Here is a 20,874-nt window from a genome sequence, read left to right as displayed (position 1 = left end):
AGGAAATTGGTCCCCATGCCAGAGCTCTGCAAAGCAGTGGTGGACACTTGGGGGCTGGCAGCCTGCTCTGAGAAGGAATACTGGACTAGAATTTGCTTTCTGTCATCAGACTTTCCTTCTCCACTCTATGGGTGCCGCTGCCTTGTCACTTGTGTCTGGTAACTTAGTTGAAGGGAAAGATCCAGAACCAGGGCCCCTGGCAGCCTGTGCTGGTGGAGTGTTCTGAGGCTCATCACATAAGCTTTCTGAGGCGCACTGGACTTACCTGTCAGACCTCGGCCTGGCCCCCTCTCACTGACCAGGGTGCAGTTCAGATGGGGTGGTTGATGTGAAACTGCCCTGTGGGTCCCCTGAATAGAAAGTTGTTAGGGTTCACACCACTTTTCTGGCCTGTGTCCAGACTTGCCTCCTCTGTGAGCCTCCCACTCCACCTCAGAGCACAGGGACTTGGTCTGTGTTGGTCCATGAAGGCAGGCACGGCCACCAGTGCCTGGGAGAAGACACCACCTGGGCTTTTCACACCCTTCTCTCTCAGTCCTCTCAGCAGCCCTGTCAAGCAGGGATCTAACAAGAAGTCACCAAGACTCACGTAGTTTAAGAGGAAGCATGTGAGTATGCCCAGTCCTGGGGGGGTGCAGACAGAGCTGCTTTGCCTCTGAGCCGCTGCCGTACTGCTGCTCTGAGAGGGGAAAGAGGAACTGGGTAAATGCTCTTGTTGACTGGTGGGGGCAGGTTGGGTCTATGAAGTGTGGCCTTACTCACAGGGACAGGGGGGTGGTGGTTACCTACAGCAGCCAGAGGCAGCCAGCTGTTCTTGTCTTCCTGCCTCTGGCAGCCTCTTGGACCACTGGGAGGACTGCCCACCACCCTACTGCACACATTGCTGAGGTGACTGGGGTCTTCTCTGCTCAGAGTTGTTTCCAGTTTGTGGTTGAGGAAACCAAGGCTCAGAGAAGGCCGATGGTTTCCTAGGGTGACTCGGGTGAGGAATCTGAACCCAGGGCTCTTGTGTGCTTCCCAGACCAGCGCCTCACAGTGTTCCAAGCCCTTTCCCATCCGTTTAGTGGATGGGTCCTCAGCCAGGCAGTAGGATCCCCTGAGGCAGCCTGTAGGTGGCCCCTGGGGCAAAAGGCCATGCAAGGCCAGCCTCAGCCTCTTCTGTGCATTTTCACCATTTGGGTTGCAACTGGGTTCCAGCCTCTGGCTGCTGTAGGTAACCAAGATAGGAGGAGGATCCCTGGGGCAAGAGTGACCTCTGCTCCCATTTGCCCTGCATTTGGGGTCCTGCCATTCCCCTCCATCCCAGAGGCTCCACCTGCACACAGCAAGGGTGTTTACCTGTTCAGTGTCTGAGGCAGACTCAGCACTAAACCATCTTGCTGTCAGACTCTGCTCAGAATTGCTGCCCTGAGGAGAGGGCTGTGGCAGGGCAGGGCAGCTGTGATAACACGGAGCCCAGGGCCTGCTCCAGCAGGTCCCACTGACTAAATAACCGTGCAGAGGCAGGACCTGAGCCTTTAACGTAATCCACACAGTGCTTCTCATGTAGCCAGAGACCATTGGAGGGTCATAATTACCTGAGATCTGCTTTATAGGCATTTAGGGGTGCCGGGGGGGGGGGGGCGGCTGCATTAATGTAGACAAGGACGTGGCCACATACCTTTAACTCGTGTCTCATAGAAGGCTTGGCTTTCATTTTTTCATTTAAGCCCTGGATTCTAACTGACTTATTGCCAGAGCCTTTGTAGTCAGTCACTTTCTCTTTCTCTTGTGTTAAATGCACTTGTGTAGCCCAGCTCCAATTCCCCCAGCCGCTGGGCGGAGGGCAAGGCTGCAGGAGCCAGACTTGGTGGGTGGAGATGGGTCCAGAGAAGCCAGCTTGAGTGGCTGGGCAGGCCTTGGACAAGTCACATATCTTCTCTGAGTCTCAGAGAAGAGTTTCTCCAGCAGGAAAATGGGGATAATAGTACCTGTCTGTTAGTATTGTTGGAAGATGGAGTTAATGTGTGTACAATTCCTAACTCATGTTTGTCACCTGCCTGAGAGCTGGTCAATGGTTGGTCTCTTCCTCCTTCCCCTTAGTGATAATTGGCTCAAAGGATGACTGCTTGCTCACCTATCCTGCTTTACTGTATGGGGAGAGAGCTGTCACTCAGTATGGCAGCCTCAGGCAGGTTAAAGAAGGCCAGCGAAGGCTTGTAGTTCATGGGTACTGGACTGGGTAAGCATTTCACTTGGGTCCTTTTTGCTTATTAGTATTGGAGCCATTTTCCAGCATATAGAGGTTCCAGAACCCCTGATCTGGGGTCCTGAGCCCATTTGGCTTTTGATGGACCAGGTTGGCAAGCGCAGTACAGTGTGGGAGTGTGTGGATGGCATGAGGGCGTGCGGTGGAGGGCCCTGTGCCTGGCTCGGTGATGTTACTACCATCTAGAATCTCTTACTGATTTTATCTCTGAGCCAATGTTTCAGGAGGGAGGTCTACTGAGGCCACCACATATGTGTCCCCTGTCTCTTTCTGCCTCCTTCACACATGGCGTTCTCATTGTCCATGAGCACAGATGTCTGCCAGTCCCACGATGTGGGGGAGCAGAGCAGAGTCAAAGCGAGTGCTAGATAAGACATCACAGCTCCGACCGAGTGGGTGGGGGCCCCGAAGGCCCCATGCTTTTCATTTGAAATTGTTTTGGATGTGGAGAGAAGGCCATGGCTTTCTAAGAAACGTCAACGACCCAGGAACCCCATCATCTCCCTTCTCACTGGTTACTTCCTGGTATTAGCCACCTCTTATGCTGAAGATGACGACATGGAAGGTGAGGGAAAGATAGGGCTGCCCAGAGTGCCTGAGAACCGAGGTAGACTATGGGCATGGGAAGAAGTGAAGGAAAATGGCGGAGGGAGGGGGATGTGGTAAATCACAGGACACCTGTGTATGTCCGGGCTGCAGAGTGCAGTCTGTGTCATTTCCACCTACTAGTTAAATGCTCCTGGTTTTGCATTTAGAGCTGGTATCACATGGTCTGAATGGTAAATTTATGGTAATAATTCAAATTTTATTTTTTTAAAATGATATTAAATAGATTATGAAAACCACCATGACAAGTTAAGAGAGGCTTAGGTAAGAGGAAGAGCTTTATGTTTTAGTACCAGGGTACTTTCTCCTGCTTTTTTTGCACCGAGGGTCCCCACTTTTGTTGCACCCTGGATGCTGTCACGACATAGCCAGCCCAGCTGGAGGCTGGCCCTTTGCTAGATCCCAGATCTGCTCACCCTGTCTTCTGGGTTGCAGAGCAGAGAAATGACATCTAGGCAAGTGAGCCTCTTGCTCTAAAGATTCTGGGCTATTCCAAACGATGGTGGCCCCATTGATAGAGATGACAATTGATGGATTTCAGAGGCTGAAACATACCCTTGTTGGAGATATTTTGGGTTCTACTGTGCATTCAATCTTGGGAGTTTTTGAGCAGCCCAGTGTAGAGGTGTAAGCCAGCCATAGACTGGAGAGAGGGGTGGTTTGAATCCTAGCTCTTAGCTTGTCTCCTTGGTCAAGTCTCTTCTTTATCAGGCCATTCTCTGTCTCCTGGTTGTAATGTAGTTGTTGACAACAGGGGCCAAGTGGAGGCTGAATTCTTGGATCAGATCTCATCTCCTCTTAACTAGTCTCTTGTCCTTGAGCAACTTGTCCAGGCTGCCTGAAGCCTCAGTTTCTCCATCTGCAAAATCATGAGGGCTCAGTGAGAGCCGAGGAGTTAACATTGTATCTGGACCACCTTCCTGAGTCCATGTCAGCAGCGGTTGTGACGGTGAAGGACGATGGTGAAGGACAGGAGGAGGAAGAAACAATTGTTTAGAGGTGCTAGGACGAAAGTATATCTGGCCCCAGAGATTCTGTGGCTGCAGTTCCAGGGGCCTCTGCCCAGATTTCTAAGCAGTTTATCAGACTGTGCTTTAAAAGTTTCTGGAATGAAAGAAAAATTGTAGTGCTTGCAGTTTGAAGATCTGGGTTTTCATTCTGTCACCTTCTACCATCCTTAATCATGTGACCTTAACTGTCCTTTCCTTCATTAACCCTCAGTTTCTTCCTTTCTTTTTTTTTTTTTTTGGTATCCAGGGGTGCATTACCACTGAGCTACATTCCAGCCCTATTTTTTCTAAATATTTTATTTAGAGATGGGGTCTTGCTGAGTTGCTTAGGGCTTTGCTAAGTTGCTGAGGCTGGCTTCGAACTCACGATCCTCCTACCTCAGCCTCCTGCGCCACTGGGATTACTGGCATGTGCCACCACACCCGGCAAGCCTCAGTTTCTTAATGTGGGAAGTGCTGATGGATATCCCTGCTTCATGGATGAGACCCAGCCAAGAGGACTTGTGCAGAAATCTTCTGTAAATACTGGTGTTCAGAAGAGCTCTGCGGGGTCTTCAGCTTGTGTACTATTGTGACAACTGGAGGAAGTAGTGACTTTTCTTGGGTCTCTGCTCATTGTCTGTGAGATGAGGGGATAGGACTTTGGACCATCCACTGCTCCCTAACCAGGTTAAAATAAAAAAATTAAAAAAAAAAAAAAAGAAAGGCAGGAGGGAGGGAGGGAGAGAAAAAGAAAACTGGCAGGGTTTGGAATGTTCTCTAACTGGAGCCACAATCGCAGGTTTCAGGGACTCAGGAAGGGGTGCAGCTGGCCTGTGGTTGAGCACCCAACGTCAGCTGTTAGGAAGAGAAAGGCCCAGGGTGAGGAGCGGGCTTCTTCCTGCCCTGCCTCCCAGCCCCGGGAGGCTGCTGCTGCCTGGCTCGCAGCTTGGCAGCACCGGGGCAAACCACAGAGTACATTTGAGGCTCAGAGCCGCTCATTTGGAGGGTGGAGCCGCGTTTTTCTCTTGCCACAGTGAGCTAATTAAAGAAAACAAGCTTCAGGAGCCGGAGAGAGCCGGCCACAGAGCCCTTGGGGAGGGTTGCTTTGCTGTGGACGCCTCCGCGGCCCTGGAAGGCAGGTGGAAGTGGGCACGCGGGGTCCCCAATGCCCCCCTCCACCCCGTGGGGCTTAGCTGGAAGACCCGGAGGAGGCCGTGGGAGAAGTTCAAGCAGCCTGCAGAGATGGGACAGTGTTGAAATGCTCCACAAACTAGACTTCCATCCCAAATGGTGGACGGAGCCTGTGTCCTGAGAGCTAACACTGTGAGTGACAGTGGCAGTTCCCACCTCTGTGGCCCTGTCCTGTGGATGCACACACCAGCTTTAGGGAAAGTGGGTGTGACTCTGTCATTCCCCAAGAGTAAACGGACACTGAGGGAAGTAGCGGTCCCCATGCAAAGGCACAGGCCTGGAAAGGGGAGGAGGGACCAGACCCTGGTCTCCAGATCGGGCTGCTCGGTCCGTCACCCCTCCTGTCCTGCAGAACCAGGAGCCCAGCTGCCAGCTGCCACATGCGTTTCATGGAGCAGGTTTGTTGCTGAGACCTTGTGCCAACTGAAGTGTCCCTGGGAGCACCAGCAAAACACTTTAGAGAAATCCTGTTAAGAATTATTTCGAAAAATGAAGAATTATACCACCTCCCAGTGATTTTCTATTTTGGTAAATTCCATGTGGCAAGATGGCACAAAGAGGGGGTCCCACTGTTTTGTAACCCTGCATGAGGGTGAGTTACTTCTCAGGGACACACTGGAGAACCGGGAGGATGTATGGGACACTGATTTAGCTTAGAAGTTGAGGCCTGATGGAGCCTCCAGTCTGTGCCTCTGAAATGAGGTATGAGGACACCCCCGTGGGGGACATGCCACAGGGGTTTTGTGAATGATGATGAAGAGCAGTGGCTAGCTGAGCACTCCCGTGGGCCCGGTCCCACACATAGGATATCTGATTTAATTTTTACTATTAAGAGTACCAAAGTTTGTGAATGAATTACTGACCCCTTGATTTAAAGGGATATTCTGTTCCACCGTGGACTAGTTTTCAGCCAAGAAATGAAGTCCAGGCTACGAGGTGGATAAACCTTGAACACATTAAGTTGAGTGAAAGAAACCAGACACGGAGGAGCCCGTATGTGATTCCACTTACACCAAATACTTGGGATTGCAGACGTGTAGAGACAGCAGGCGGCCTAGTGTGGCCGGGCTGAGGGAGCCATGGGGAGCACCTGCTCAGTGGGTGTAGGGTTGACCACTTAGGGGCGGTGGCCACATTCTGTAGTCAGGCAGCAGTGATAGTTGTGCAGTACTGGGAACAAATCCACCACTGAATTGTACACATTAAAATGGCTAAAACGGTGGCTTTCTGTATATATGATGAAATCCCAGTGTCTATAAAAACAGGTGTGTTCCTCTGCTGTTGCTTCTCACTGACTTGGTCTCTGACATGGTTGTGTTGAGTGGGAGAGAAGGGAAGGGGTTGTGTATGTGTGCAAGAGACTGAATCACGCGTGGGACAGTCTAATTCAGGCTCCACCTTTATTGGGAGCCAGAGACCCAGAGAGGGCTCGGGATCTCCCCAAGGACCCAGAGCAAGGTACCAAAGTTCAGAGTTGGATGCTGCCTTCTCACTCTCCGTGCAGGTCTTAGCTCCTTTGCATAACTGGACACCCCTGGGTTGCAAAGGGTCAGCCCTGTTCCACCCGGCGTTCTGTGCCTTCCTGGTGTGCTCAGGGAAGCTGTGTGTCCTGTGCTGGTGGAACAGGCTCAGGATTGGCTCTGGAGGCTGGGCTGTGCCCACGGGTGTGTGTCTAGAACACTTCGGTTGTGCCGCTGGCTCTGGGCACTGAATGAAAGGGGCGGTTCGGTGTGAACCTACACCCTCGGGTGTGATGAGAGTCATCCTGTGGCGCAGCTTCTTCTCTTTGACGATGAACATCTAACATAAGGAAATAAGCAGCTTTCCAGGACCCAATTTGTGCCCACTCTACTTTCAGACCCTTCTGACTCCGGCTCAGAGTAAATGAAACTGTAGCTTATAGTAATATTTATAGGCGGGAGTCAATGAGCTGTTTAAATGCCTGGATGTCAGGAGAGGGTTTCAAATTTAGCAAGCCCTGCGGCGGTCCTTCTGCTTCTGTAGTCGGCAGGCCCGCCTTCCTTCTCAAGACCAGCTGTAGCAGACTGTCCTGGTTGGTGGCCATCGAGTGACAGTAAGGACAGTGACAGTGATGCCATCTGAAGAGTTGAGCTGTCATTGAATTAGATGTATATTAATCCCTAGGAGAAGCCAAGCGTGGTTTCAGAATCTTGGAAGTTCTGTGGTTTTCTCGGCAGCTGAGGTAAGATCCAGGATCACGGTTTGGGTTTTACTAGCTGCGTGAGTCAGGGGAAACCGTGCTCCCAGGCCTCGGCCCCCATGTCCTGTAGTGTCAGCAGCACCCCCAGCCTCTCCGTGGAGAGGTTGTGAGTTGGTGTGAGCACCTGTGTGAATTGGGTCCTGAGCGCTTTGCTCTTGTGAAATGGTCATGGAGCCCAAGGGCGGGCAGGATGGTGAGGACTGTTGAAGAATAGAGAAGAACGAATGCACCCCGATTAGTGTTGGGAGTCGTTCTTTGTGGACTGATTTGCCTTCATTTTCCGGGAAAATGGGAAGTGGCGCTCAAAGTGCATAGGATTTATTCTGCCATCGACTCGGCAGGGTTGAGAGACACCTGCTCTCTTGAAGGCAGTGCAGTGAAAACCCAGGTCTGGTCCTCGGGTTAATTGTGTTTTCTTGGGTCACCTGGGAGGTCATCACACTGAGAGCGAGGGGAGTTGACCTGATGGATCCCCCAGGCTCCCCCAGGCCCACCTGCCAGTCTGACCATTCTCAGGGGAAATGCCATGTGTGTTGGGGGTGTGTATGTGTTGAAAGAGAAAAAAGCCAGGAGAGGAGGATGAGTCAGATTTAACCACTGTTTTTTTCCCTCTTGAAACTTGTTATGTTCACACATGCAGCAGTCATGCTCTTGCTCAGAAATGTGTGAAAACCACTTAAAATGTGCAAAATGCAGCCGTTTTCAAAGTATGCTTTAGCCTGCCTTCTCTCGAGCAGTGCAGTGGATTTGTGGGTGTTCAGATCATTCCTCATGTGCAGGAATTCGGAGTCTGCCCAGTCCAGGCTGCTGTGTGTGGTAGATGTGTACTGAGTGACAGGCACCAGATCCCAGGCGATTCTGTGGGACACCTAGAATTCTGTGCCTCTTAAAGGTCTTGGTAAAGCTCCTGGTGGAGCAAGGGGGTGACCTAGGGTGGACAGGGAGGAACTGGACGCATCACGTTTCTGTAGATGGGCTCCCTTAGCAGAGTATTCAAGTTCTGCTGAGCTGACCACTTTGCAAATTTACCTTCTGAATCCCTTTGCTCCTCCACATTCCTCTCCAGGGTACCTTCTGCCCAGTCACTGTCATGTTTGGGCTTCCTTTATGTTTCCTGGGATGCTTACTCTCCGTCCTTTCCAGAATGGTCCCCTCTCCTTTGCCTGGACCACCTTGCTCGCTCTTGACCACCCTTCTTTCTCTGTCTGCTGACTCACTTCCTGGCTTTGGCACATAGCTCAGAAATATTTTTGAATGTGTTAATTTGGCCCTTCTCCATGAAGGTAACTTGTCTGTGTGTCATTCATCCGCCCCGATCTGATCGTCAACTTCCTCTGTACAGGAGCAAGCGTCCTGTGCTTTCTTCTTACTCCTGTTGCTGCCGTCCACCACCCTAGAGGAAGAGGAGTGGGCCAGGGCTGGCAAGACCTGCACGCTGAGTCTCTTCCATGTGGCCTCAGACACGGCACCCAGCCTCCGGGACTCACTTTATATCACATAAGACAGACATAAGACCCACCCTGCCCAATGGAAGGCTGCTGTGAGGATCAGGAGAGAGCAAAGGGATGGGAAGGAGTTTTGGAAGAGAGTCAAGTGCTGTGCCATGTGGTTATGATTGGCCTTGGGTACAGGCTGTCGGTGACTGAGCTGGCATGGAGGCTGGCTCTGGCTGGGTGTGCTGCTGACCTGGGGTCCTGGAGTACCACTCACCCTCCCGGTGCCTCAGTTTCCTCAGCTCACCACTGTGGATGCAGGGGTGGGTGTGGCCTTTCTGGGTCCCCAGCTCATGCTGGACGCTGCTCCAACACCCAGCAGCTTTCTTCCAGTTCCTGGGCCAGCTGTGGCGCTTTGGACATCCCTGCAAGGGATGCGCCTGAGGGACCACCATGGGCCCTTTCTCAGCCTGGCTTGTTGCTGGACCTCCATAAGTTCTCTCTTGGATCATGACTTTGGGCTAAGGTGGTGAATTTTTTCCCCTTCTGGAGCGGTGTGGACAGCTAAGGGTGGTGGGAGGCGATCCTACAGAAGGCAGACAGGAAACCTCTAGGAAGGAAAGGGGCCCGTGGCTGAGAGGTATGGAACAGGCCCCGCTGGTTTTGTGGTGGCCTTGTTCAAAGGCAGGAGGTAGATCAGATCAGATTTTGGGATTTCCCCCTCCCCCACTTCCCTGCCACTTTTGACAGCTGAGAGCTTTTCCAGGGTGGTCAGGGCAGCACGTGGTACTCCTCCGCTGTCCTGATCCTTGTGTCTAGCACGAGGCTTGGCACCACACAACATGCTCAGTTAGGGTTTGATGAATGAGTGAATGTTTTCCCAATTCTCATAGAACCAGGGTGGCTTTGTGTCCATCCTGTCGTGGTCAGCAGTGGGTTTGCTAGGTTAAGAAATGTTGATCAACATGTATGATTCTAGATGGAAATTCTAGGAGGAAGGGACTGCCCTTGTGTGTGCCCAGCCCTCTGCACTTTGTGTCTACCGTTCCTTGATCCCGAGTTCAGGAACACCTGGATAGGAAAGGGAAGCCCGCCCCCCCCCATTCTCTGTCCCCAGTAGGGATATTATTGTGCTCTGCACACTGTATGTGATCAGCATTCATTCGAATGGTGGGTATTGTTCTTTTCCAGCCAAGTGCCCCTTAGTCTGTGTGGCACGTGGCTGAGGGCCGATGACTTTGGCAAGGGGCTTGGCACCAGTGGCCAAGTTGACACCAGATCACTGTATTCTGTGCTATCTTGTTTCCTCCATGGTCATTGTCCCGAGAAAGTACTTCCTCTGTGGGATCTGCCCACCCCCTTCCCTTCACAGGGGCCCTCTGGGCCTAGATGAGCTCTTAAGCTGTGTCGTGAATGGACCTGTTTCTGTTAAGAGCTAGGGTTATCCTGAAGGTCTCCGGAGAAGCTCCCTGGAACCCCTGGCACCTTTTGTCTGTGCCTGAGCCCAGCGCTGTGTGGAGAGGACAGCCCTCACATCACCCATGTGCAGACTGCTCGAGAACTTCTCATGGGGTCTCTGGCCCTCTTTTCTTGGTCTGTTTCCTAAGTGTCAAAGCTCCATGCAGCTTGATGTCACCTACCCAAGCAGGAGGTACTGTGTGTCAGGAGTGTCTGCTACCACTTTTGGTCCTGTGAAAAGGACCCCAAAGAAAGAGCGCTGACTTGGAGGTTTTATTCCCCCACTCCACCCCCTTAGCTCTACTGTTTGACTCTGAGCTTCAGTTTGTTGCTCAGAAAACAGGTGAGGTGCTTTCTGAAGTTGCTGCCATCTGTGTCAAGGGAGGGACTCGGGTGAGGAGCCACCTCTGTCTGTGAGGGTCTTGGGCTGGAGGGTGGGGAGGTGCATCTGCGCAGGCCATGGTGGAGCCCCTGAGCCCTGGGCTGTGAGTCTGGGATGCTGAGGAGTCATGGGGTGGGGTCGGCAGAGCCCCTCCAGGAAGCAGCCGGCCGGCAGGGCACAGAGAGGCTTGTGGCTGTGACCTGGGCGGAATTTCATCTCCTTGAAGAATGGCTACTGCGCGTCCCAGGGATCAATGCTAGTCACTCTGGCAGCAGAAGGAGCTTCCTGTGCTGCAGGGTTGGCACTTCCAGAACAGGAGAAGCCTTCTCCCTGACAGGTCACCAGGGGGAGGCAGAATGTGCCCAGACCCCAGGGGTCTTCAGCCTACCGGCAGCCACTGAGGCCTGCTGAGACCACTCGTCCTAGGTGAGGACAGTGCCCTGGAGATGACGGCAGGCCCCTTGGGGGGCTTTGCTTCTCATAAATCAAAGACTTGACCTGCCCTCCTCCCCCACCCCTGCTGCCTTCTGAAGGCTCAGGCTCCTGTCTCTCTCAGTGAAAGGCAACCCTGTCCACTGGGTCAGGAAGCCGCCCCTCCTCCCCTCCCTCCTCTGCGTCCAGTGAACCTCCAAGCCCATCAGTCCTGCTCTAGAACATCTGGGACCACATCCTGCCCTCTCTCCACTGCCTTCCCATCCCACTCGGGAGCCTTTGGGCCCAGCTTCCCTTCTCACTGACCTCTGTACCTGCTGGACCCATTTTCCACCAGCTGCCAGGGTGACCTCCAAAAACTTACAGACTATCATCTGGCACATCTGCTGAAAATTGTTGAGGGGCTTCCTGTCCCCTTGAAGATTAGAGTCCAAACCTCTAGTGAGGCCACAGGATCTGACCCTGGCCTGCCTTTCTAGCCTCTGCCCCTAGCTGGGCCCTTTGCCCTCTCCTGGCCTTCTTACATTTCCTCTTCAGGGCCTTTGCACATGCTACCCTTCAGCCTTGGATGCTCTTTCTGGAGTTTCCAGCTGCTTTGTGAGTCAGTTCTCAGCTTAACTATCATCTAAGACCCTTCCTGGTTGCCCGTCCATCTTAATTATATCCCTGATACACTTTTTCCTAGAGCCCTGTTCTTTTCCTTCCGAGACCTTACCCCGGCTTGTAGTTACAGATCTAGGTGATTGTTTGTTTACTGTCTGTCTTTCCTTAGAGGGCAGGGACCATCTCTTTTGTTCTCCACAATGCCCAGGGCCAAGGAGCTCAGTAAATATTTGCAGGCATGAATCATATGTGTAGGATGCTTATGGTGTGATCACTGAGCACCCAGGTTCCTTCCGGGTCTGTTCCCTCCTCCCCTGTCCCCACTGAGTGGCCATGGGCGCCGCCTCTTCCTGGCTCCACTCCTCTGGCATCAAAACTTATCAGTCCCACATCTCAGCCTTTTGCAAGGTGACACTTCATCTGATTACCTAATTCACACTAAGGTGTTAATGGTGCTAATGACATAGTGTTTATTACCCCAGGGGATGCAAATGATGGTATCAGAACGTATCATCCCCCCATGGTTTAAAACCCTTCCGTAACTTCCCAGTGAGTCCAGTCCAGTCCCCTTAACTGGGTTTCCAAGGCCCTGTGTGCATGATTTGGCTTCTCACTGCGTCCCCAGCCTCAGCTCTAAGAGCCTTAGTCATCTCCTCTCCCCCACCCAGCACCCAGCGCAGTACCTGGCATGGGCAGGGCTGCAATAAATGTTTACTACGTGGATTTCAAAGTAGCAGATTGCAGTGATTCACGCTCTAACCGAAGCTCTCAGCTCTCAGTGTAGTCAGTCTTTAGGTCCTGGATGCCAGAGAAATGACAAATGGTGGGAATTTCAGTGACTATCATACCCACCCCAAGGAGACCAGGAGAGAGGTGGCTGTATCTGGGAGGAGGAGGAAGAGGGGTGGCCCTTCAGAGTCCCCGAATCTAGATCTCTCTCTAACTGCCCCATGGGTCATACCACACACGGCCCATCTGTTTGTCTCCTGGATGAGATGGATCAGCTCTTTGCTCTCCCAGGACCTGGAGGAGGGGAGGATGTGGTCACCATGTCCTCCTCCTCTCCTGCTCCAACCTGTGGTCCTCTGCAGGTGGAGGCAGGGGGTTGCAAGGGATCCCTGATGGGAGAACTGCTGCCCAGCCTCCCCCAGGTCACGTTGGTGGCCCAGCCCAAGCCACTGCTCTCTGGTCTGGCTGTGGTCACCCTATGGACCAATCCCCTCTCCATCCCTCAGCCCTGCCTCCCTGCCCTGTGGTCTCCTTACCCTCATGTGAGAAAGCCACCCTTTTCGATTTGTTTAGTGTTGTGTGCAAAGAAGGCGGCCCTGTCGTGGAACGGGAGTGAGTGGTCTGGCTCAGTCCAGGTTTAGGAGGGCATATTATCTGGGGCATGAGGCCTCTGTGACATCCACATCAGGTGTGGAAAGTCACCTGGGTGACTTGGTCCGGGGCTCTCCTCCACAGCCTCCCCGCTACCGCCCTGGGCCTGGGGTGATCTTTCTGAAGGGCAGATCCTGCCTGCTACCCCCTGTTTAGACCCTGTCTCCTGGGTCCTGGTGCTTCAGAGATAACCTGGATTGTCCCTCGGGGTCCGTATGATGGCCTGCCCTCGGTGGCTCTGATGAGGAGCTTTCCAACCTGTCTGTGCAGACTCTTGTGGATCTGCTGCAGGTGGGTCCCAGGCGTTCCTCGGGCGAATGATTTCAAGCACAACCACCGTTGTGGAAAAGGTCTGTGAAAATCACTGGAATTAAAAATGACCACTCATTGCCCCATTCCGACTGTACACTGGAGTCCTGCTCACCTTCCCCACGGCCCCAGGTCGTCTCTGGCCTCTTTGCTTTGCCACATGCCCAGCTCTGGGTGCCCCAAGCCTACTCAACTAGCTTCCTCCAAATAGGATCCCACTGAGTCTCAGGGAAGCAGCCCTTAGGCCCCATCCTCCCTCATTTGCTGCAAAGCTTCCTGCCCCTGTCCCCGGTCACTGGCATGCCTAGGTCTTGTCATGTACCACAGTATATAAAAATAATCTGTTTCTGGGTCTTTCTTCTCATGGTCCCAGACAGGCAGCTCCTCCAAGGCAGGGCTCTGTGGACTGACCTCTGGATGGGAGGCTGGTGCCCTGGTCGTCCGAGCATGTCCCTCATCAGACCGCAGCACAGCCCCTGCCTAGTGCGAGCTCTCCTCTCCGCTCCTGCCTGTGGTTTTTGACTTCATAGGTTGAAAAAGACACTTGTGCTTTCTTTTCATCTGGGAAGAAAAAAGTGGAAATGTGGATATTTTACTGATCTGGAGGCTAAGATAAAATTAGGAAAATCAAAGAAAACATCACTTGTTGGCGTGTTATGTAAATCAGGGCTTCTTATTTTCCCTGGGTTGGTCTCCGTGTGGGTCTCACCACTGGGTTCTCTTTGAAGACAGAGGGACCGTTCTTGTTCAACTTCATGTCTCTCTCAGACTCTGTGGTCCCTTGATTATTAGTCCTGGAAGGAATGTCCAAGATGAATATTTGTTTGGGTGTTTTTAATGTTTGGCCATTAAAACATTCCCATGGCTTGTGCATTTGTAAGATATGATTTCTTTTGTAAATTCTTTGTGTGGGAATGATGTTGGTGCAGGATGTCTGCCTTGCCTGAACTGAAATATGCTTTGTGGTAGCAGTTTTGAAAAATGGAGTCATTTTGCACTGATTGAAGCCGGGTGACCTTGTGCAAGTCCTTGGGGCCTGTGACCCTCATCTATAAAGGGGGTGGGAGATGTGATGGGACCCTGTGGCTTCCAAGGGCCTTCAGCTGCGTGTCATTCTCAGGTCCTCCCTTCTGGCCAGGGACCCGCTCAGGGCTGGAATTCTCTGCAGCCTCTCGCATGGCGGTGGGTGGAGTGCCTGGTCGCCCGCAGCAGTGAGAGATGTGAATGTGGGGCTGGGAAAGCCAGCCAAGAGCCAGGGAATCATTAAAGCACACACACACACACAAAGAAGGGAAAGCGAGAGAGAGAACGGGCGTAACGGACAGGGGAAGAGTAAAACCCAACGGACTGAGAAAACCCCAGAACTGAACTTCACATGACCCCGCGTGCTGCCTGCCATTGCGACACCCGGGTGCCCCCTGCGCAGCCGGCCGCTGGGTGATGTCAGCAGGCTGTGGCCCACAGGAAGCGGGGCTGCCGTCAGCCAGCTCAGCCAGAGGAGCGTGGGAGCCCCTCCTCCCCCACAGCCCAGTTCCCACCCGCTGCGCTCCAGCTCCTGGAGGGGGAGAGCCACCCCATGGGGCCAGCCCATTCGTGGGGCCAGCCCATTCGAGATATTTGTGCAGACGGGACAGGACCAAGAAGATTTTGTTTTTCTTTTTACAGTTCTCTGCTGGAAATGGACAGGCTTCCTCTAGGGATAATGTGACTTTGTGCTTCTGGAACTCCTCTGGGGTTACCAGTGAGTGAATTTGCTCAAATGTGTGTCTGCAAGACCCTGGGGTCTAGGGATGAGTCAGATGACCCCTCTGCCCTGGGGGCTCCATGCTGCTTGGGGCACAAGACTCATGAACTGGCGGGGGTTCACCAGACCCAGTGGCCCAGGTGCTTCTGCAGAGAGGCTCACTCCTGTGCTGGGGAGCAGGGTGGGAGGCCAGGAGCTGCCCACCGGGCTTTCCCAGGACCTCAGCCCCTTTCAGGGTATGTTGGAAGATTTGGATTTGGAGGGTGGTGGGTCTGGCAGAACAGAGTGTGTGCATATGGAGAGAGACGTGGAATGGAGGTGGGATGGGCCTTGGTTGTCCCTCCCCTGGTGACACTGTCCACCTCCTGGTGTTGTCCTGAGGCTCAGAGGAGGGATGTAGGGGAAGGACTGTTGAGTGCACTCATTGCTAGCTCAGCCTGTGTCTGCGCTTTTCAGCCCTGCTCCCGACTCCCTGGTTGTGATGTGGGCCTCCCACCTGAGAGCAGGTGTGGTCCCCGGGGCAGGTACACGGCGGTCCTTATAGAGACACTGATTAAATAATTACATAATTGTTAGCACTATACACACAACTGGCCTTCCTCCAAGGAACTTTTTATTTTGGAATTATGTAGATTTGTAACAAAACTGCAAAGATCACGCAGAGTTCTGGTGTGCCCTCGGTCCCAATCCTCTGGTGTTAGCCTGACCTGTTATAGTGGCACGGGTATCAAATCCAAAAAAGCAGAATGGGTACATGGTCATTAAAAACACAGTTCTAGACTTAACTTAATCAATCTTTTAGAAAATAACAGCTTATTGGTATATGATTCATATACTATAAAATTCACTCTTTTAAGATTTTCAATTCAGGGACTTTTAGTGTGTTAATGTGCACCTGTCACTTCTATCTAATTTTAGGACATCTTCATCACATAAAAAGAAACCACACATGGGACTGGGGCTGTAGCTCAGCTGGTAGAGTGGTTGCCTCTAATGCACAAGGCCCTGGGTTCAATTCCCAACACCACAAAAAAAAAGAAAAAGAAAAAAGAAATGAAACCACACACTGATTCACAGTTGTTTGCCATCTGGCTCCCTTAGCCCTGGCAAATTAATCTGTTTTCTACCTCTCTGGATTTGCCTCTTCAGGACAGTCCATATAAATGGACTTAAACAGTAGGTGGTCTTTTATATCTGGCTTCTTTCACTTAATGTTTTCAAGGTTTATCTATGTGTAGCATAGATCAGTTGTCCATTTTCAGGATCAAATAATATTCCATTATATAGATATACCACGTTTTATTAGTTCATTCTTCAGTTGATGGACATTTTAGGTTGTTTTTACTTTATGCCTTTTATGAATAATGCTGCTATAAATATTTGTGTACAGATTTTTGGGTGTACATGTTTTCATTTATCTTGGTAGATACTTAGGAGTGTCGTTACTGTGTCATTTGGTAATTTCACATTTAACTTTTTAAGGAACTACAAACTTGTTTTCTACAGTGGCTGTGCCATTTCATGATTCCCTCGGGAATGTATGAGGGGTTTGGTTTCTCCCCAGACTTGTCAACACTTGTTATTGTCTGTCTTTATTTTAGCCAGCTAACTGGGCATGAAGTGGAATCTCATTTTGGTTTTGATTCCCATTTCTCTAATGGCTAATGGTATTAAGATTCTTTTCATGTGCTTTGTTGTCCATTTGTATATCTCCCTTGGAGAAATGTCTACGAGTCCTTTGCCCGTTTTAAAAGTGGATTGTCTTTCTGTTGTTGAGTTGTAAGAGTTACTTGTACATTCTGGATACAAGTTTCCTTATCAGATATCTGGTTTGTAAATATTTCCTGGGTAGTTTTTAACTTTTGTGATGGGATCCTTTGAAACACAAACGTTTTCTATTTTGATGAAATTCAATTTATTTTTACTTCTGTCACTTTTGCTCTTGGTGTCATGTCCAAGGAAAACTATTTTCTAGTCTAAGGTCACAAAGATTCATTCACTGGTGTTTTTCTAAAGGTTTCATAATTTTAGCTCTTATATTTTGGTCTTTTGATTTTTTTTAATTTAATTTTCATGTGACACATAATGGTAGGGGCTCATCTTCATTCTTTTGCATGTTATTATCTAGTTGCTGGACACTCTGAGAAGACTGCTCTTTTCCTACGGAATTATCCTGGCACCTTTGTTGAAAATCAATTGGCCACAAATGTAAGGGTTTATATCTGGACCCTTGATTCAATTCCATTGATCCATCTGTCTACCCTCATGCTAGTCTTAATTACTGTAGCTTTGTAGTATTAATTAATGTTTTAAATATTTATTTCCATAATCTACTTTGTTCCAAGAAAGAATTTGAGGCCACTCTCAAAAAATACAGTGTGTAGAAAAGGATAAAGATAGTTACGGAAATTAGGAAAGAAGAGGCAGGAAAAAAAAAAAAAACGGATAGTACACAGTACTGCAAGTTGTAAGATTTTGTGAGATTGTTATCAATGGCCTCCAGATTTGGTTTTGAGCTTCCTAGTAGCCAAAGGTAAAATGGAAATGTGACTTGACAAGATTGTGTGTGTATAAAATAAAAGTTTTGTTTTTTTTTTTCCTTTAGGGAAAAACTCTGTTTCCAGGGACTGAAACATAAGAGAGTTTCTCTGTGGATATTAGGAACAAGAGCTTCTCATGCAGTAATTATTTCATGTGTGTTGGTTCTGTCCCTTTGGTTTGATAGCACCCTGAGGGGAGGAACCTCGTCTTATTTCCCTCCGATGCCTCCATAGTGCTTAGGATGGAGCACAAGGCTTACAGAATCTTGATTGGATTCTTTCCAAGATTCGGAATGTTAATTACATCCTTTATCCACAATCTGTCTCAGGCAGAGGTTGGTGGGGACCAGTGTGGAGAGGAGAAGTGGCAGTGGTGCTCGCTGGCCGTGTTTTAGACATTGTTTCTTGGATAGAGCTTCCTGGGAGCCAGAGGAGTGGTGGGAGCATGGGGCCGTGGGCCGCGGGCGCCTCTGCCCTGGTGGAGGCCATCCTTCACAGAGAGGGGAGGTGGGGTGGCTTCGCCCGCCTTCCTGCCTCCTCCATACCCCAGGTCCTCTTTCTTGCTCTCTCTCCGACGTGCCTTCCAGTTTTTCTGCCTCATGGAAAAATCCGGCATGTGTGAGGGAGGTCCTGGCCCAAACTGGACGGCTTCTCGTGGATTTGGGGCCACTGCCACCCACAGTGGAACTTGGCACTGGGATGACCACTGTGCAGAGAGGCCCACCCAGACAGGCTCCCTCGCCAGGGAAGGCACAGGCCGCCTTTGGTCTCTGCATGGGCCATGTTGGGTGGCCTTGACCCCAGATAAGCAGGACTTTAATATTGCAGCTGCATTCTTTGTTTTTTTTAAAAAATAGGTTTGAACACTATTCTCTGGGGAGGTGGGAAGGTTATCATTATTTCACAATTGACAGATAGGGAAACCAAGGCTCTGTGCTTAGCCCTTGCTCTAGGTCATATGGCTAGTGACATATAAAAACAAGACTGGAACCCAAAGAATCTTGACTTTGAACTCATCTTCTCTTCTTCCCACCTGTTGGCCCTCAGTTTTTATCTAATTTAGGAGATATGATAAACCAGTATTGTTTCTGACTTGGTCACTCTGGGACAGGTAGGTACAGTCCACACACACCCCCCACCCCCGTAGGGGGCTGGGTGCTGGGTGTTGCCCCTGCACCCAGCACTTTCCTATTGGCCTCGCCAGCACAGCCTGGTGGTGTCCCATACACGGGATTCCTGCCTGTGGCTTCCAAATAACTTTTGTACCTCTTGGCTCATTTAATCCGGGCCACAGGCCTGTCGAGAGGGAATGACTGCACAAATGCTGTGACTGCATCGTGTACAATCAGAGACGTCAAAAGCTGTGCTCCATTTGTGTACAATGCATCAAAGTGCATTCTGCTGTCATGTATAACTAATTAGAACAAATAAAAAAAAAAACCCAAAAGGCAGTGTGGGTGCTGTAACCCCATTGTGTTCCTAGGGTCACCAGCTGGTCAAGGTCAGAGGCCAGATCTGGACTCCTGGTCTCGTGCTCAGCCCCAGCCACTGAGCACCTTGGTATCAAGTTGCACCAACTGGTTGAGGATTCCCAGAACTCTGCCTCCAGGAGCACCATGCACTGTGTGACAGACAATGTGACCCTAGGAAAGTCTCTCTTCCCCTGTGAGAAAGCCTCGCCCACGCCCGCAGGTTCTTTGTGTCTCTCCAGCACTGAGCTCTGCTCTCAGAATAGAGCGTGTGAAGTAGAATCGGAGGCACAGAACGTGACCTCCGCCCTGCGCCTGCTGCGATGGAGGCTGAGGCCGAGCAAGTCAGCAGACACGCGGTTTCCCGCTCACCCCAGCTTGCTGGGTTGCTCTTTGTGTCTGCTTGGAGTCCATGTCTGCCCAGTGCTCAGAGCTGCGCACAGAACTCAGCGTTTTCCTCCAGATGCCAAAGCGTCAGACAAGAAATAGTGGGGGCCCCGAGGGACACTTAGTCTTGGCCCTGATGGTATCCCTGAGCTCCCGGGGGCCATGTGCCCTCCAGGTGCTGTTTCCCATTAGGGAGGCGGGGCTGAGGACGGCTAGTTAGCCTCCCCCAATGACGGGCCGCTGGAGTGTCTATGGCAGTGGTGGGTTTGTTGGGTGCTGTTATCGCAGCGCTGGACTCTGTGTAGGGTAGGGAGTAGGACGAAGCCCCTGCAAGTGTAGCTGAGCAAACTGCAGGAGCCACAGATGGCAAGTTAGGAGCCTGAGTCCACATGAGGAAGGAGAGGTGATCCTGGAAGAGAGACATTTGGGTTCAAGTCCCCAGGGCGAACCAGTGACACTCCCCATCATGTACAAACACAAGACTGGGATCCTAATTAGAATAAGTTCTACTCAATGTGTGTATAATATGTCAAAATGCACTCTACTGTCATGTATATCTAAAAAGAACAAAGTCCCCAGGGTGAGTGGAGTCACCAGGAGAAGAGCATCCTGGGCAGAGGGAACAGAGGTATGGAAGTCCCCACAGAGATGGGCAGCGTGGGGAGAAGCTCACCCAGAGGGCTTGGTACGTCTCCCTGGGGTCTCTTTGCAGGCCTTTTCTGAGCACCTGCAGGGGCTGGGTGCATTGCCAGGGCTGGGCCTGCAGACAGCAGTGGTGGACGCTGCCCATCAGCAGCTCCCAATGATCAGAAGAGGCAGCTAATGGGCTGCCTCCAGCCAGAGACTGAGGCCATCCGAGCACAGCCTGGCCATGCTCTGCTCCATGTCCATAGTGCCCAGCACAATGGAGTGGGGAAGAGGATCACTGTTGGACCCATTGGCCTGAGTGTAGATCCACTGCTGGCCTTGCGAGGCACTTAGAAGTCTTCCTTATACGCTGGTCACGTGGCCTCAGGCGAGGGACCCAGGTTCTTGAACCTTGGATCACTCCTGGATTTGGTGGGGGTCGTGGTTGTGCTCATCTCACAGTGGGTGAGGGTGTCGTCCTCGTGATCCCTGGGATGTGCAGGGCAGGTGCCTGGATGGGGAGGCCCATGGTTCAGATTTGCTGCTGTGGTCATTAGGGTGATTGTTCCTAGAGGCCTGCGGTGAGTCTTGACAATAAGTGCCTGGGAAATCAGGGAAGGGGCGGCCCTTGGTGTTCCGTGTCCTCAGGGCCTGTGGGATCCAGATAGACAGAGGGGAGGAATGTTCTAGAAAGAGGCAGGAAACCTGAGCATCAGGAAATGAGGAGGGCCCTCGGTGATGGGGGTCTCTATTAGGCTTGTAGGACAGGGACCCCAGGGCCACATGTTCAGGGAGCTGAGGCAGGTGACTTCTCAGCCACTGGGACACCAGCCAATGCTCTGCTTCATGCTT

The 20,874-nt window shown here is 51.4% G+C and overlaps 1 protein-coding gene across 1 annotated transcript in view; it reads left to right on the top strand.

Moving 5' to 3' along the window:
• The first annotated feature begins 4,220 nt into the window (after positions 1–4,220).
• Smad3 (SMAD family member 3) overlaps positions 4,221–20,874 on the top strand; it is an 80,831-nt gene continuing 64,177 nt past the window's right edge. The window contains exon 1 of the mRNA XM_048793671.1: positions 4,221–7,240. The gene's annotated coding sequence lies outside the window, so the exon portion shown is untranslated. The remainder of the gene's footprint in view (positions 7,241–20,874) is intronic.

This window comes from Marmota marmota, unplaced genomic scaffold (assembly GCF_001458135.2).
Source record: "Marmota marmota marmota unplaced genomic scaffold, marMar, whole genome shotgun sequence".
Taxonomy (NCBI): domain Eukaryota; kingdom Metazoa; phylum Chordata; class Mammalia; order Rodentia; family Sciuridae; genus Marmota; species Marmota marmota.
Note: the sequence above shows the minus strand (reverse complement) of the source record. Positions and strands in the feature narration are given on the sequence as shown.